The sequence below is a fragment of the Sphaeramia orbicularis genome, chromosome 1 (assembly GCF_902148855.1).
Source record: "Sphaeramia orbicularis chromosome 1, fSphaOr1.1, whole genome shotgun sequence".
NCBI lineage: Eukaryota > Metazoa > Chordata > Actinopteri > Kurtiformes > Apogonidae > Sphaeramia > Sphaeramia orbicularis.
Window position 1 is genome coordinate 8,175,461 of NC_043957.1, and position 16,961 is coordinate 8,192,421.

Consider the following 16,961-nt stretch of genomic DNA (forward strand, 5'->3'; position numbering starts at 1 on the left):
CTGTTGTTCAAACATGCGTCTGTGTGTGCAGAGAAGTAGATGTGTGTTTATCTGAGGAAGTGGAGTACATCCCATAATAGGGCCAACAGCATCGTCTGACCATGCATGACACCACGACACAGAGGAGTGGATGAGCAGAGGACACACTCCGATTACAAACAGATGGAAGGGAACAAATGACACCGAAAAATACTGGTTTACATGAGCGCCTCAGCCAATATGGGTTAGAACTGAGAACAACTGAAAATGAAAATGGTGTAGGAAGCAGAAACAGAGGAAAATTTAAAAAAAAAAAAAAAACTGTGTGTAAAAAAAAAAAAAAAAACTGTGTGTAAATAAAAAGTAGTGGGTGCAAAAAATAAAAACGGGGGTGTAAATAAAAACAGGATGTAAATAATAAAAGCTCCGCCCACTTCCACCCCTCCCCCTCAGCCAATGCAGACCTCTACCCTCGTGTGTTCTAGACCAATAGAGAGAACCCAACCTCAGACACAGACACACATGGTATTCAAAGCCTTGAACTCATTCTAATATATATATATATATATATATATGTGTGTGTGTGTGTGTGTGTGTGTGTATTTATCTTCTTTTCCTTACAGTTTCTCATTCAGCATTTTGGCGTTGAACGTACTGAACACATATGGTACTCACCTCCAGAGCGTGCTCTCAGTGACGCTGCCGATGTGGAAGTCGTACAGTTTGGTCAGAATCAGGATCACCTGTAAAAAGAGGGAATTGAAACATTAGAAGGCTGTTCTAAGACAAAGGCGGTGAAGCAGCAGCTGGAATAATGGAGCTGCCTGCAGTGGAAGGAGCCCCATTACCATCTGACATGTGCATTAGTCTCAAATTGTTCTCTATAACTGGTCTGAAACTACAAAAATACACTATTTCCCTGTTGGAAAAAAGACGTAGTAGAACATATTACTGTAGGCTGCAGTTATCAAATTACCCAGTTGGAAGGAGCCTTTTTTTTTTCCTTTTTAGACCTTCAAGGTATTATTTAACAACAGTTTTTGTGTCGACAAAGTATAAAGACGAAGTAAACGGTAAGAGTCACACTTCTTAACTGAATTTCAAACATCTATTGAACTGTGGGGATGTAATATTTGGAAGAAGTGAATTGTTGACAGTGTATAAATGCTGCTTTTTCAGTCGATTTGAGGATAGACGTCTGTAAGAGTCACGTCAAACAGTTATCGCACTTTTATGGTCATGGAAACAGGCTCAAACAAAACCAACCAATACCAACATGAGGTCAGGTGGCACATTTGGAATCATAAGCCACACCCCTAAGAGGTGTGGCCAAAGAGCAGATGGCCCATGTTCATGCCCTCCAGGGCCATCACACCACACTACTAACATTTATGGAGTCTGTTTACGTGACCATAAAAGTCCAATAGCTGGGAGTAATCGGATAATTGTAATAATCACATCTGCACTTAAAAAATGTGATAATCGTAAACCCTGGTTTAGACACTCCAGTCCATTATTGGATATATTTCACAGTTCGTACATACGTAGTGACAGCAGAATCAAACTTCCTGTTATTGTCTTCAACTCACGTTTGACTACAGAACTTAATTGTGTTTACACATTAAAGAACTAAATAAACCAGATTAGCCTGTTCACATGTATGAAGGTATGGGAGTACTGGGACAAACCCAGGGGTGTTAATCTGATTGATTATAATCAGACTACTGCTGTTACGTGATCAAACAGATCAGATTAGACTGTTTACAGGATCACATGAATACTCTGACAAATCTGAAAATTACATAATGATCAGAGTATTATCAAATGTGGCCCAAATCCATTTTTTTCGGTCCATATGTGATAGAGGTTGACCGATATGGTTTCTCTAAGGCCAATATTGATTTTTTTTTTTTTAATTTGGTTAGCCAATGGCTGATATCTACAGCCATTTTTTGAGGCTGATATTTAAGGCAAATTTTTATTTTTTTAAAGCACATTGACCATAAAACATAATTGAAACATTCAGATCATTATGATTTCTATGCAGCAAAATAAAATAAAAACTATTAAAATACGTAGGCTACACATAACACTGTTAACATTTACTGAACTTCAAGTGCTGCCCACACAGGTGCCTGATCAAATATCTGATAACAATTTTACAACTGATCAAATATCGACTTTCAAAAAATAATTAAGGCTGATGGCCAATATTGAAAAAAAATCAATATATTGGCCAGCCAATACCTCTAATATGTGACTAGTATCTGATCTGTTAAAGACAGGAATATGTGGTCCAAAATCTGACCCAGACCACTTTCATACGTGGTCCTAAATCTTATCCAGACTACTTTCATATGCGGTCCTAAATCTGATCCAGACCACTTTCATATGTGGTCCTAAATCTGATCCAGATCTGATATTTTCCAATGTGACTTCAGTCTGAACGTCCAGGTCGAAATTATCCGACCTTCCGTCATTAAAATGTGACAAATGTCCCAGTCGTTGGTCCCAGTCAGAGAGGAGGAAACTGTAAACACAGTGTGTGTCTGCGTGGTCTAGTATTCCATCAGGACCTCTTTAGTCCATGTGGGTCACTTCAGGACCTCTTCAGTGCATGTGGGTCACTTCAGGACCTCTTTAGTTCATGTAGGTCACTTCAGGACCTCTTTAGTGCATGTGGGTCACTTCAGGACCTCTTTAGTTCATGTAGGTCACTTCAGGGTCACATTCAGGTCAGACTCAAAACTGATAGAAATCACATTTAATGTGGAATATGAACCAACACACAAACAAATCAGATTTCACCACAAAATCCAAACTGCATTCAGCCCTGCTGTGTGAGCGTATTGTTCGTGTGGCTGTAAACAGGCTGGTTGTTTGGGGTCCTTGTTAATTCTTTCCGTGGGACTAATTGATTAACATGTGTGGAATAAGTAGTGCTTTGGCAGTTCCAAGAGAAAACCAGTGTTTCCAAGCGGCACGGCAGCAGTAATTATGCATCCTCACCCCTGTGAATAAAGCCCATTCAACTGTGTGTGTGTGTGTGTGTGTGTGTGTGTGTGTGTGTGTGTGTGTGTGTGTGTGTGTGTTCACAGCCTTAGTCTGCTCTCACTGGGGGACATCATCAACAGGCGGGAAAAACTGCAAATCCTTAGAGCCAATCAGAAGATACCAGGGTTTAGTGTGACAGGATCAGCGGTCAGATGAGAGACTACAGACAGACGGCAGGCACAGAGGAGGAAAAAAAAAAACAAAAAAGACAGAACACGGCTGAATGTCCTGAACCATCTGTAGCAGCCACCACTGATCTGCACCTCCAGGTCATGAAGATACGGCAGTGTATTAGGGCCACATCGGAAAAACAAAAACACTATCACTACCAGAATAAAGTCAGTTTAAAAAAAACATAATTTAACAAAAATAAAGTCCTACTTTTCTGACTTCCACTCAGTTCCTCCTCCACTAAACAGGTCATTTACTCCAAATCTGTTCAGTTCTTATGACTAAACGAACCCAAACGTGTGCGAACTGTCTTCAAAGTCCTTAATGCTAATGTGTTGATGGTGGGCGGGGCTAATAGGCTCAGTTATGGTGGGCGGGGCTAATAGGCTCAGTATTAGGTGGGCAGGCCTAATAGGCTCTGTATTTGGCCTTTGTGCATGAACCCCCAAATGAAAGTAGAACCTCCCAGAATGTTCCAGTTCTACATTATAAGACCAGTGGGTACGACTGTATTCTGGAGATGAGGATATTTATACACCTGTTTTTAAATTATGATGTTATTCTTGAAATATTATGACTTTATTCTACAAATATGATGACTTTAATCTCATAAAAGTACATTATTTTGGTTATATTATGAGGGGTTTTTTTTAATTATGACTTTATTCTTATAATATTATGGCTTTATTCTCAAAAAATTGCAGGTTTTATCTCAATATTTTACGACTTTATTCTAGTAAATTATAATGTGTTTCCACCTGTTTTTAAATTAAAATGTTATTCTCATAATATTATGGGCTTATTCTTTAAACATTATGACTTTATTCTCATAAAATTATGGGTTTATCTTGATATTTTACGACTTTATTCTACTAAATGATTATATTTTTCCATCTGTTTTTAAATTACAACATTATTCTTGTATTATTATGGCTTTATTCTCTAAACATTACGACTTTATTCTAGTAAAATTATGGGTTTTATCTCAATATTTTATGACTTTATTCTAGTATATTCTGATATTTTTCCACCTGTTTTTATATTGCAACGTTATTCTCGTAATATTATGGTTTTATTCTAAAATATGATGACATTATTCTCCTATTACAACTTCATTCTGACTCATTTTGTATTCCACTTTATTCTCATAAATTACGTGTTTTATGTGGATATTTTTTGACTTTATTCTACATGCGCCGTCGTATAAATTCGGTCAGAGGTGTGTGAGAGTAATTAGTTGACCAAATGTAATAAACAGGAGTGGAGTGCACACAGTTATTTAACACTGATCACACACTTGACCTGCCCTTACCGGGGGGGGGGACACATGTGTTTACATAATAGATGCTATTTTCATCCGTCTGTCTGAGCATGTGCGACTGTTTTCCCTCTGACTGCATCACTGCTGCTCCTCCTCATTAGCGTCCATGTATCTCATTAATAGTCTCCTCTCTGGAAACCATGGGTGGATAAACCCCCCTGACAAGACGCACTTGAGTCACTTGGCTGGGGGGGGGGGGGGTGCAGGGGGCATGGCCTTGGCTTTGGTGACCGGGGCCCAATAAGACGCAGCTAAAGCTCAGAAGTCATGACCTGCTGAATGTGAAGCTCCGAGGCTGAAGCTGAAGCTGACTTCAACCTTTTCACCACCGTCCTCACATGCCCTGGATGGCCCCGCCCACTAATACTGATGAGGATGACCCCACCTACCAATACTGATTACATGGTTTAGGGCAGGGGTGTCACACATAAGGCCCGCGGGCCAAAACCGGCCCACCAAAGGGTCCAATCTAACCCACCAAAAGGTACAATCCAGCCCACCAAAGGGTCTAATCCAACCCACCAAAGGGTCCAATATGACCCACCAAAGGGTCTAATCCAACCCACCAAAGGGTCCAATCCAAACCACCAAAGGGTCATTGTTATTTTAGTTCATGTTCCACATCCAGACCGATATAATCTACAGTGGACCAAACCAGTAAAATACTATAAATTAGGAAAATTACACATTCTTTTCTCTTTGTATTAGTGTTTAAAAAAAAAAAAAAAAGAAAGAAAAAAAACCCTACATGAAAATGTTTATATTTACAAACTATCCTTTAACAACAACATGTGAATAACTTGAACAAATAAAAAAAAAAACTGAAATAGAAGTGGAATTTTCATAATATTCAGTCTGTTATTAAATGTTTTATGTATTTGTAGATCCACTGTGTCTGCACGTTATAATAAACATGTGGAAATGTAAACGGAGGCTGAATATTGGTACAATTACACTGATTTATCTGAAGAAATGTCAGGTTATTTGTGTTATTGTTTACATTTTACATTTTTATCTCTTTATTTTTCTCTATTATATTGTATTGTATTGCATAGTGTCTTTATGCTGCTGAACACTTGAATTTCCCCTTTAGGGAATCAATAAAGTATATCTTATCTTACTCACATTTGCAAAGAAACTTTGCAGATTTAAACATTTTCATGATGTAACTGTACAATTTTCACTAATTCTTTGACTGATTCTGATCCACTTTAGCTCATATTGGTCTGAATGTGGAACCTGAACTCACAGGATTATGTTCAGTGGATGTTTTTTTTTTCAATAAACTGAAATGGTGGGCTGATTTTGGCCCGTGGGCCTTATGTTTGACACCCCTGTTTTAGGCCAAACCAGACTGCACTACCAGGAGAGGGCGCTGTTGAACATGGAGGAAGTGGGATGTTGTTATGAGGCTGCCTCACAGAGGGAAACTGGATCTACAGTGTGTGTGTGTGCGTGTGTGTGCGTGCGTGTGCGTGCGTGTGCGTGCGTGCGTGTGCGTGCGTGTGTGTGTGTGTGTATATGTGTGTGCGCTGTAAAAAAATAAATAAAAAACATCAAAAAAAAAAAAAAAAAATGTAATATTCCGGCAGCTGGGGCGCCTAAATAATACTGTAAAATAACAGAAAATAACCATCTCATAAAAATACAGTAATTTTCTATAATTAAAATACAGTTTTTTGCCCTAACTTTACATGAGATTTTGCGTATTTTGTGGACTTTTTAATGTTTAATAAAGAATATTTACACGCATTAAAACAATCAAGTTACCTATATATATATATATATATATATATATATATATATATATATATATATATATATATATATATATATATATATATATATATGTAAATAATTTTCAATGAGACTCAGTTGTACAATCCACTGATAAAAACTGTATTTGGACAGTTTATCAGTGCTTATACATGTTATACATTCACAAAAATACATTTATTCAACATTTTTGTTGTGAAACCTCCTATAATTACATAAGATATTTGTCAGTTAACAAACAAGTCTGGTTAAACTCACAGAACAAATACTTCTGTTACGGTTGTCAGTAATTTTTTTCTCATTTTATTTATTTATTTATTTATTTATTTATTCTTACAGTATTAAACTTTAAATTAACAGTTTAATCACATAAATAGAAAAGAAATATTTGTGAAATTACAGTACATTCGCAAATGTATTATAACTGTATTTTTCTGTGAATAAGAGAAAAACAATTTTTTTTTTTTTTAAATGGAAATTTTATGGTTATTTACAGTTAAAGTTTTTCCATGTTATTTTACATTTGACATGTAAAATCACAGTCTGTTTTTGTCATTTCATTGATATTTTCCTGTATCTTAAAAATACAGGAAAAAATCTGTAAAATAAACAGTGAAAATGTTGTTCAATTACAGTTTTCACAGTGTGTGCCTGTGTGTGTGCATGTTTGTGCATGTGTGTACGTGTATATGTGTATATGTGTGTATGTGTGTGTGCATGTGTGTGTGCATGTACGTGTGTGTCCTCCTAAGGGCTTTGTGCTGTCAGAAGTGTGTGTTCTGGGCTGCTGGGGGGGGTGGGGGGGCTGACACACACTCATCCCCACATGACAGTCAGAATCTAAAATTCACATTGAACATCCAGGACACCAGCTGAAAAACACAGAAAATACTGGGTCCCTTCAAAGGCGCCTTAAGAACATCTTAAACCATGTCTGGAAAACATGTTTTGAGCTGCACTTAGAAGCCTTTTGACAGAATATTTAATGGCATCAGCTCCAACCTGAATGAAGCCAGTATGGAGATTAGACCAACACACACACACTCACTGTTGATTCACAGGATTCGACACAAGTGTGCACTGGAACCGTTTCTATCGACCCGTAAATATCGTGAATATAACTTGTTCATATAAATTTGTCTAACAGGAAAAACGAGAATTTCACCCAAATTCGCGGTTTTCTCTGAGCAGTTGTTGTTGAAGGTGTTTTGTTCGTAGTTAAATTGGTCTATGACCCAAAACTGTACTGGAAAGACCTTTGAGTCCAACTAGAGTCACATGACCAAAACAAACAGATGTGGATGGATGTTAGAACAAGAGAAGAAGAAGAGTTGAACCCAAACATGTGTGTGTATGTGTGGACACACCAGGAAACCACATCAGTTTAGAATTTAGCAGGAGATAGAGGAGGAACCAGCATTCTAGATTCAAACCAACCCAGATTTCTGTTCCTGTTTATGGAAGGACTGACACTGACATCTACCACAAGAAAGAAACTCAGCAGCACAGCAGGGACTGAATGGACAGACCAACAGTACACACTAGTGTTTGGAACAGTCATAGAAATATGGGACAGTTTAGGACAGATGGACCACAGGGACTAATGACTTGTTCTGCATCTGATTCCGTCTTAATGCGACTCGTTCTGGGTTTTTAGACAATAGATCTGGAATATCTTATTTCAAGAAATCTTACCAAGACAATTTTCACTTGTTCCATTGGCCAATTTTTTGCTTAAATCAAGATTTTTTTTTTTTGGCTTAATTCAAGTTTTGTTGCTTTAATTCAAATTTTTTTGTTTAATTCAAGATTTTTTTGGCTTAATTTGCAATTTTATTTGCTCAATTCAAGAGTTTGTTTTTTTTTTTTTGCTTAATTTAAGATTTTTAATTTTTTTTTTGCTTAAATCAAGATTTTTTTTGCTTTAATTCACAATTTTTTTGCTTAATTCACAATGTTTTTTGCTTAATTCAAGATTTTTTTTTGACTTAATTTGCAATTTTATTTGCTCAATTCAAGAGTTTTTTTTTTTTGCTTAATTTAAGATTTTTAATTTTTTTTTTTTTGCTTAAATCAAGATTTATTTATTTTTTTGCTTTAATTCACAATTTTTTTTCTTAATTAACAATGTTTTTTGCTTAATTCAAGATTTTTTTTTGTCTTAATTCTCTTTTTTTTTTCCAAATTCAAGAGTTTTTTCCTTAATGCAAGATTTTTTTTTTTGCTTAAATCAAGATTTTTTTTTTTTTTTGGCTTAATTCAATTTTTTTTTTTTTTTTTTTTTTTTTTTTTGCTTTAATTCAAAAATTTTTTGCTCAATTCAAGATTTTTTTTTTTTACTTAATTCAAGAGGGGTGTTTTTTGCTTAATTCAAGATTTAGTTTGCATGGTAACGATCATTCTAGATTCAAACCAACACAAATTTCTGTTCCTGTTTATGGAAGGACTTCTACTGGCATCTACCAGAAGAAAGAAACTCATCAGCACAGCAGGGACTGAATGGACAAACCAACAGTACACACTAGTGTTTGGAACATTTATAGAAATATGGGACAGTTTAGCTCAGATGAACCATGGACCAAAAGGACTAATGATGATAAAATTATTTTAATTCAGGTTCCAAATTCAGACCAATTTCATCCAAAGTTTTGGTTTTCCTTATTTTAGTTTAAAAAAGGAAAATTACATAAATATATTTACATTCATAAACTATCCTTTAACAATAAAATATAAATAACCTGACATGTCTGAATATAAATCAGTGTAATTGGACCAATATTTTGTGGTTATTTCTCTATTTTTTCTTCATTTTTATGCATGTTTTGTTGCTTTTATCATGTGTGTATATATATATATATATATATATATATATATATATATATATATATATATATATATAGATAGATAGATAGATAGATAGATAGATAGATATGTGTGGCTCGGGCATCTGTTTCGGATGCCTCCTGGACGCCTCCCTGGGGAGGTGTTCCGGGCATGTCCCACTGGGAGGAGACCTCGGGGAAGACCCAGGACACATTGGAGAGACTATGTCTCTGAGCTGGCCTGGGAACGGCTCGGGGCCCCCCCGGAAGAGCTGGAGGAGGAGTCTGGGGAGAGGAAAGTCTGGGCACCCCTGCTTAGACTGTTACCCCCGCGACCCGGTCCCGGATAAGCAGTGGATAATGGATGGATAATATGGGGAACGTTTAGCATAGATGGATGATGGAAAAGAGACTAATGATAACTACAATTTTTTCTTGGCAAGAAAAAAAAAAAAAAATCACATTAACTGATGAAAATATTTTCATTTATGAACTGTCCTTTCACCAATTATTAGAATGATCTGAAAAAAAAAATCTTAAGAAATATAAGTGCAATTTTATCATTATACCTCAGTAAAATAACAGTAACCTATAAATAATAACTTTATACATTTTTTTTTCTTTTTGTTTTAGCGCAAAAAAATGACATTAAAATGATTACAAAAATATTTACATTTACAAACTAAAGAAAAAAGACATTAATAACCAGCATTACACACTTGTGTTTGGAACACATGTATATAAATATGGGTAAAGTTCAGCTCAGATGGACGATGGAAAAGAGACTAATGTGTGTTTGTTCAGTCAGTGGTTTGATCTGAAGGAGACGACACAGCTGCACACCTCCAACAGAAAAGTTTAGGTTCTTCATGTAATTATTAAATCAAAATGACACTCACATTGCACTCACATTAGCCTTGTTGTCTCAGCAATTAACCAGCAGTGTTGAAAACATATTATTAGCATAAATGAACGTCTCCCTGTCGTCAAAGCCAAGTCAAAGTGCCAAACACCACTTTTAAATGTGGGTTCGACTTCATGACAACACTAATAACCGCTGTCATTCCCATAAGGACTCCCATTAGAACATGCCTTAGTTTCGTTATGTTGTTTTCCACAAAAAAAGTGTCAGAATTTTTTTTTTTTTTCCAAATTATTTTGCACCTTTTTTTCAGGAAGAACTGAACTTTAAATGTCTCTCCATTAATTATCATTATTATATGTAATGAATGCTTAAAAAAGGGTGTTATAGTAAAAACATATATTTAAACAAAAAAAAAACAACTGTAAATGTCCATAATTAACACTGTAAAAAAAAAATCTGTAATTTAACAGAATTTTCACTGTTTATTTTACAGATTTTTCCCGTATTTTTAAGATACAGGAAAATATCAGTATTCGCTCTGATTTGGACATTGTATTGTATTGTATTGTATTCCCCCGGGCAAACTTATGTTATTTTCTTGTTGTATACATTGTTTGTATACTCTACTTCATTCAATAAAGTTTTAATGAAAAAAAATATTTAAAAAAAACTTCTGTAGGTTCATCACGTGATACCATCACAGATTTGTGGTAGGGAGCAATGCCTTGCATTGCAGGCTGCTCACGAAAATGACATGCTGCCTTCTGTTGTCTTTTGTAGTTTTACACAAAAATCGAAATCGAACATCAGGTTTTTAGAGGGAAAAAAAAAAAAAATCGGGATTTTATTTTTTGCCAAAAGCTCTAGAGCGATTAGCAGTTAGGGTTAGGGCTAGGGTAAGCAATAAGTGCAATTAGCGGCTAGTGCAATTAGGAGATGGGGATAGCTTAAGGGTTAGGGTTTGCGATTAGCGCAATTAGCAACTAGTGCAATTAGCAGTTAGGGTTAGGGTTAGTGATTAGCGCAATTAGTGGCTAGCACGATTAGCAGTTAGGGTTAGGTTAAGCAGTCCCTCCAGGATTTTGCGGGATTTTTTTTTTTTTTATGGCCTAAAATGCCTGACTTTGTGGCAGCTTTTCCCAAAAATTGCGGTGAAAGTTGCAATGATTTGAGGCTTCTTTTATTAAAGTCACAGGAACATGGGCATTTGCAAATTACCTAGAACAGTCTTTTTTAAGTGTTTAGCCTTAAAAAGCACCAGGAAACCATGATCTTAAACAAAACAGGCTTTTTTTCATTCATTCATTTATTTGTTTTGAGCAGCCAATGAGAGCGGAGCGTCATAGAACACCAGCCAATGAGAGCGCAGCATCACAGAACGCCAGCCAATCAGAGCAGAGTGTCACAGAACGTCAGCCAATGAGAGCGCAGCGTCACAGAACACCAGCCAATCAGAGCGGAGCGTCACAGAATGTCAGCCAATGAGAGTGCAGCATCACAGAACTCTGAAGAACTGATTTATAGACAATAGATCTGGAAAATCTGATTCACACTAAACTGAACAAGATCATTTACACTGGTTCCACTGGCAGATTTTTTTTGCTTGAATTAAGCAAAATAAATAAATAAGATCTTCAATTAAGCAAAAAAGTCTGTCAGTGGAACAAGAAAAAATTATCTTGGTGCTTATCTTGATATCTTGATGCTTCACAAACCTTTTCAAAGACTTTAAAAGTGAATATTGGTTCCAAATAGTAGATATATAAAATTAAAATTGTATTAAATTAAAACTATACTCAAATATTTGACATAAAAGCAGATCTTTACATTGGGTTTTTTCCCCTAAAAGTGCGATAATCAAACACGATTGTCATAATTAGAATTTAAATGCTAATACTAACCGTCTGCAATTTTACCACCGTTTATCATTCATACCGGTAATCATTACATCCCTAGTTGTGAATTTCAAAGATTACAGTTTTATTCTAATACGAATAAATGAAAGCCAGCCTCCAGATGAATCAGATTTTCTTTGAAATCTGGCTTCATTCTTTCATTCTTTTGCTCTTTCCAAACCCCCCCAGGGGCATGAGTGGAACCCATCAAAGCCAAAGCAGAACATTTAAAAGTTGAATCCATATCCAAACCACATGAACCTCCTCACAACAGCTTTTCAGGCGCTTTGTGTTTTCACTCACAGACTTTCAAAGACCTTCACTTACACCGAGTTTTCAACAAAGGCGCTCTCTGGTCTTCGGTTTGTAAAATGGCATGGCGCTCATATTGACGAGTGAAAACAGACTTTTAACAAACGTCAGGATCATCTGCACCCAAACGGCAGCTGGAACTGATCGTTATCTAGAAGTGATTAAAGCGCCGCCGCCTCTCGGTAACACGTCAACAGCTCAGCAATTACTCTGTCAATGGGACGGAGATGTTTATGAGACACAATGTCAACGGTAGAGACAAAAAAAAACAATCAATCCATTCACACATCCATCCAACACCACCATGAGAGAAAAGTCACCGCCACTCTGAGTGGATAACAGACACAAAGACCTTCTGAAAGTACTATGGAACATAAAAGGAGATGGAATGAAGATGCATCTGTATCTGATGAAGGAATTTAACACAAAACAACACAGCTGATGATTTCACCCATAAACACCCAGAGTTACATTAACGTTTCTGTCTATAGACCAGATCAAGCAAAACATCAGTGTCATAAATTAAAGTTCCACCTTTCATTTATCAAAAAGGCTCATTTTTTAGCATAAGAACCCTTTGTTATGGAACTGTGTACAAAACGGCAGTATCACTTGTAGAAAAAAAAGATATAAGGGTTTGGGTTACATGTGATATAGCATATTAGCATTACCACACACACGATAAGGCATTAACCACAGGATAGCATACAGGCTAATTTAGCATGTTAGCATTAGCACACACACAATAAGGCATTAACCACAGGACAGCAGACAGGCTAACTTAGCATGTTAGCATTAACACACACACAATAAGTCATCAACCACAGGACAGCAGACAGGCTAACTTAGCATGTTAGCATTAGCACACACACAGTAAGGCATTAACCACAGGATAGCATACAGGCTAATTTAGCATGTCAGCATTAACACACACACACACACTAAGGCATTAACCACAGGACAGCAGAAAGGCTAACTTAGCATGTTAGCATTAGCACACACACAGTAAGGCAATAATCATAGGACAGCATACAAGCTAACTTAGCATGTTAGCATTAGCACACACACAGTAAGGCATTACCCACAGGATAGCATAGAGGCTAATTTAGCATGTTAGCATTAGCACACACACAATAAGGCATTAACCACAGGACAGCATACAGGCTAAATTAGCATGTTAGCATTGGGCACAATCACAATAAGGCTCTTTCATAATTCATAATTTGAGTTCTTGTTTGTTCAGTATTAATTTGCAGTTTTGTAAATACGAGCTGAACTTACTGTACATATCCTGAAATATACATATATATATATATGTATATATGTATATATATATATATATATATATATATATATATATATATATATATATATATATATTCTTACTTTGTGTAGTAATCTCAACCTGGCTTTACTGCCTTCGTGCATAATAATATACATTATATAGTCTAAATGTCGTCTAAAATTCACGTTTATTCACAACATATTATAGCAAACTATTACATTATCAATAACAAATTAGTTTTAGCAACATAAGAAAAAGTTTCCATTTTGAATGTCTGGGGTTGCCAGAAATGTGTGATGTTAAAATAGTGTCACAAGCCAAAAAAGGTTGGGAACCACTGCTATAGGACTACAGCTGAAAATCCAACACAACAGTTGGATCAGATAGAAATGGATCCAAACGCCAACACAGACCAAAGAAAACACAATTTACAATAGAAATGGCACTAATACATGAAATACACTGGACCAGTGGAAAGATGATATCTGATTACCTGTAGAGTTGATAGATCAGCACAAACAGAACTGAATGTGATCCGATGCCACCGTAGTCAATGTTAAAACTATCGTTCCCTCCAAAACCCGGTGTTCCGTCGAGTTGAGCCGCTCCGTCCCAGTAAGCTGCCAGTAGCTGATATCGACAGCGACATCTATCGATTGACGCTAGCCCATCAAAACATGCTACCTTATGTTTCGACACGCCTATTTGAAAATGAAATAATGCTTCTACTGTAGAAAAACACCAGTATTTACTTATCTGTACGAATGTGGGTACAGGATGCTCATTTCAACAGGCTTATAACTTCTATCAAATAAAGCTCCCACTACAGGTGACATATTTATACAGGCTCAGAACTTCTACTAAATACTGCTCCAAAGGCACTATAAAAAAATATACTCACAAAATATGACTCACTTCTGCCTGAGGTAGTACAAATGCATGGGCATTTCAACTGTGAAAACACTTAGGGGTGAGGCACATGCATGCGCATGCTCAGTAACGCTAGGTAGCTCAACTGGACAGGTCGGGTGGCTCCACAGGACACCGGAAGTAGGTCCTTATTTCACCCACCGTTTTTTCACCCACCGAAAACACCGTTTTGGTCTCGTGTTTGTGAAAGGACTGTCCCATAAACACACAGTAAACCCACGGACACGCGCCGGTTTAAACTCTGTTTACCTGTTGTTCTGTGGACACATCCAGTCACGACACGGGCCGCAGCAGCGCGAGACACCACCGGAGTGAGCACGCGCATCCCCGCCTCCCCGGTACGGCCTTTGGAGAACATTCTACCGGCTTCTGTAGTCACGTGCTAACCTTCCACGCGCTCCGGGTTCGACTCATGTGGGGGCGGGGCTTTCTGGGAGAGCTAAGGTAACCACGCCCCTCGGTGTTGGCATAATGGTGGCACGAGGACCCAGTCCTTTTTTTTTTAAATTGAACTTGTGAAAAAAATACAAACTCTCAATGAGGATAAAAATACAGTAAATACAAATGAACATACATAAAATAAAGTACAACAAATCATGGGGATCTGTAGGGCAGGAGCAAAAATACATTCAAATACAACTCAGTGTAAATCAGGCTTTTTAAATTAAAGAAAAGGAGCAGAGATGCAACAGAAAAGCAACGAGCAATGTTCATTGCAGTTTTTTTTCTAATTTTCTTAGGGACAAGACAAACATTTTAAATTTGTTTGTAAATCCTGAAAAGGAGGGCTTGTTATTTCTCCATTTTGCACAGTGGATATGATATTTACCCCATAATAAAATTATGTTGATAACATCTGAAACAGATGAGGCCAAATTATCCATATAAAAAATAATATGATATAATTCAAAACATGGACTATCATTAATTCTTAGTGAAATCCATTTTTTTATGTCTGACTAAAAACACAAGGACACTGTCTGCGAAAGGCAGGATGCTAGGGGAAGGGACCGCCTGTCTTGCCTCTGATTGGCTAGAAAGGCTCTTCTCCATGTGCAGGGCAGGGCTGTCAGCTGTCACTCAAGCTGTCAGGCGCCAGTAGATGCATCAGTCATGGCTGAGCAGAGGTTATTAGTAGTAGTAGTAGTAGTAGTAAAGACCAAACTGAGGAATGTGGGTGTCATCTTTGACCAGGACATGTCTTTAGAATTCTACTCCAAACACTTGGTGAAAAACTGTTTCTTCCAACTCCACAACATCTCCAAACTCAGGTCTATGGTGTCCATCAATGAGCTTGAGATGATCATTCACGCTTTTGTGTCTTCTGGCTTAGACTACTGGAACAGCCTGTTCACATGTTAAACAGAAGGAGCTGGCCCGTCTGTCCAGAACTCTGCTGAAGACTTCTGACTCGCACAAACAGGAGAACCCACATCACTCCCATCCTTAAATCTCTCCACTGGCTCCTGTTTTATATCGTTTTGATTTCAAAATTCTGGTGCCAACTTTCCGGGCTCTACATGGCCAGGCCCCTGCATACATTGCTTCCCTGATCCAGCCCTACAGCTCGACTCGTAGCCTGAGGTCTTCAGGACAACACCTGCTGATGGTTCCACACACCTGTTTCAGCACACGCGGTGACAGGTCTTTTAAAGCTGTGGCACCACGTCTATGGAATGACCTGCCTCTACACCTACGGTCCATGGACTCTGTAGAGAGCTTTAAAAAACACCTCAAAACCCTCCTGTTCAAAAAGGCTTTTCAGTTTCCCACCTGACCCAGGGCCACCACAAACTGACTACACTTCATGTGTTCATCATATTTTAAACTGTCTTAATGGTACTTTATTGGGTTTTATGGGTATTCTTATTGTATTCTGCTTGCACTGTTTTATTTGTTTTTCGCAATGTAAAGTTGCTACTTTACAGTGTCATATGTACTCCATGTGTCTCCCCCTATCTCCCCCCTCTTCCCCCCTCCCCCAGTCTCTCTATATCTCTATCCCTCTCTCTTTTCTCCTCCTTTACTCTCTCTCTTTAACCCCAACTGGTCAAGGCAGACAGCCATCCTCCTCAGTCTGGGTCTGCTCCAGGTTTCTGCTGTTAAAGGGAAGTTTTTCCTCGCCACAAGTGTTTGCTCCTGGAGGATTCTGTTGGGTTTCTGTAAACTTGATTTGATTCGATTTGATAAAGCGCTTTGTGACCCTGTCTGTGAAAAGTGCTCTATAACTAAAATTTACTTACTTTTTATCATCATCATCATTATTATTATTATTATTATTATTATTATTATTATTATTATTATTATTATTATTATTTATTAATTAATATAGATATTTTTATTCATTTATTTAGTTTTTTTTTACAAAGGGTAGCTAACTCCACACTCCATCATAGTACGGGGTGGTAATGCACCTTAGCTAGGTGCCACCCACCGTAAAAACAAAAGAAGAAGAAGACAGAAGAAGAAGAAGATGATGATAATAATAATAATAATAATAATAATACTCAGGATGATAATTCTTCCTTCTGCTAAATAAGTACTACTACAT

General features: G+C 37.1%; 1 protein-coding gene across 1 annotated transcript in view; it reads right to left on the reverse strand.

Moving 5' to 3' along the window:
• sorcs3a (sortilin related VPS10 domain containing receptor 3a) overlaps positions 1-14,697 on the reverse strand; it is a 300,707-nt gene extending 286,010 nt beyond the window's left edge. The window contains exons 1-2 of the mRNA XM_030146568.1: positions 14,660-14,697; positions 655-722 (exon numbers count right to left, since the gene is read on the reverse strand). The gene's annotated coding sequence lies outside the window, so the exon portion shown is untranslated. The remainder of the gene's footprint in view (positions 1-654; positions 723-14,659) is intronic.
• Between the last annotated feature and the right edge of the window lie 2,264 nt (positions 14,698-16,961).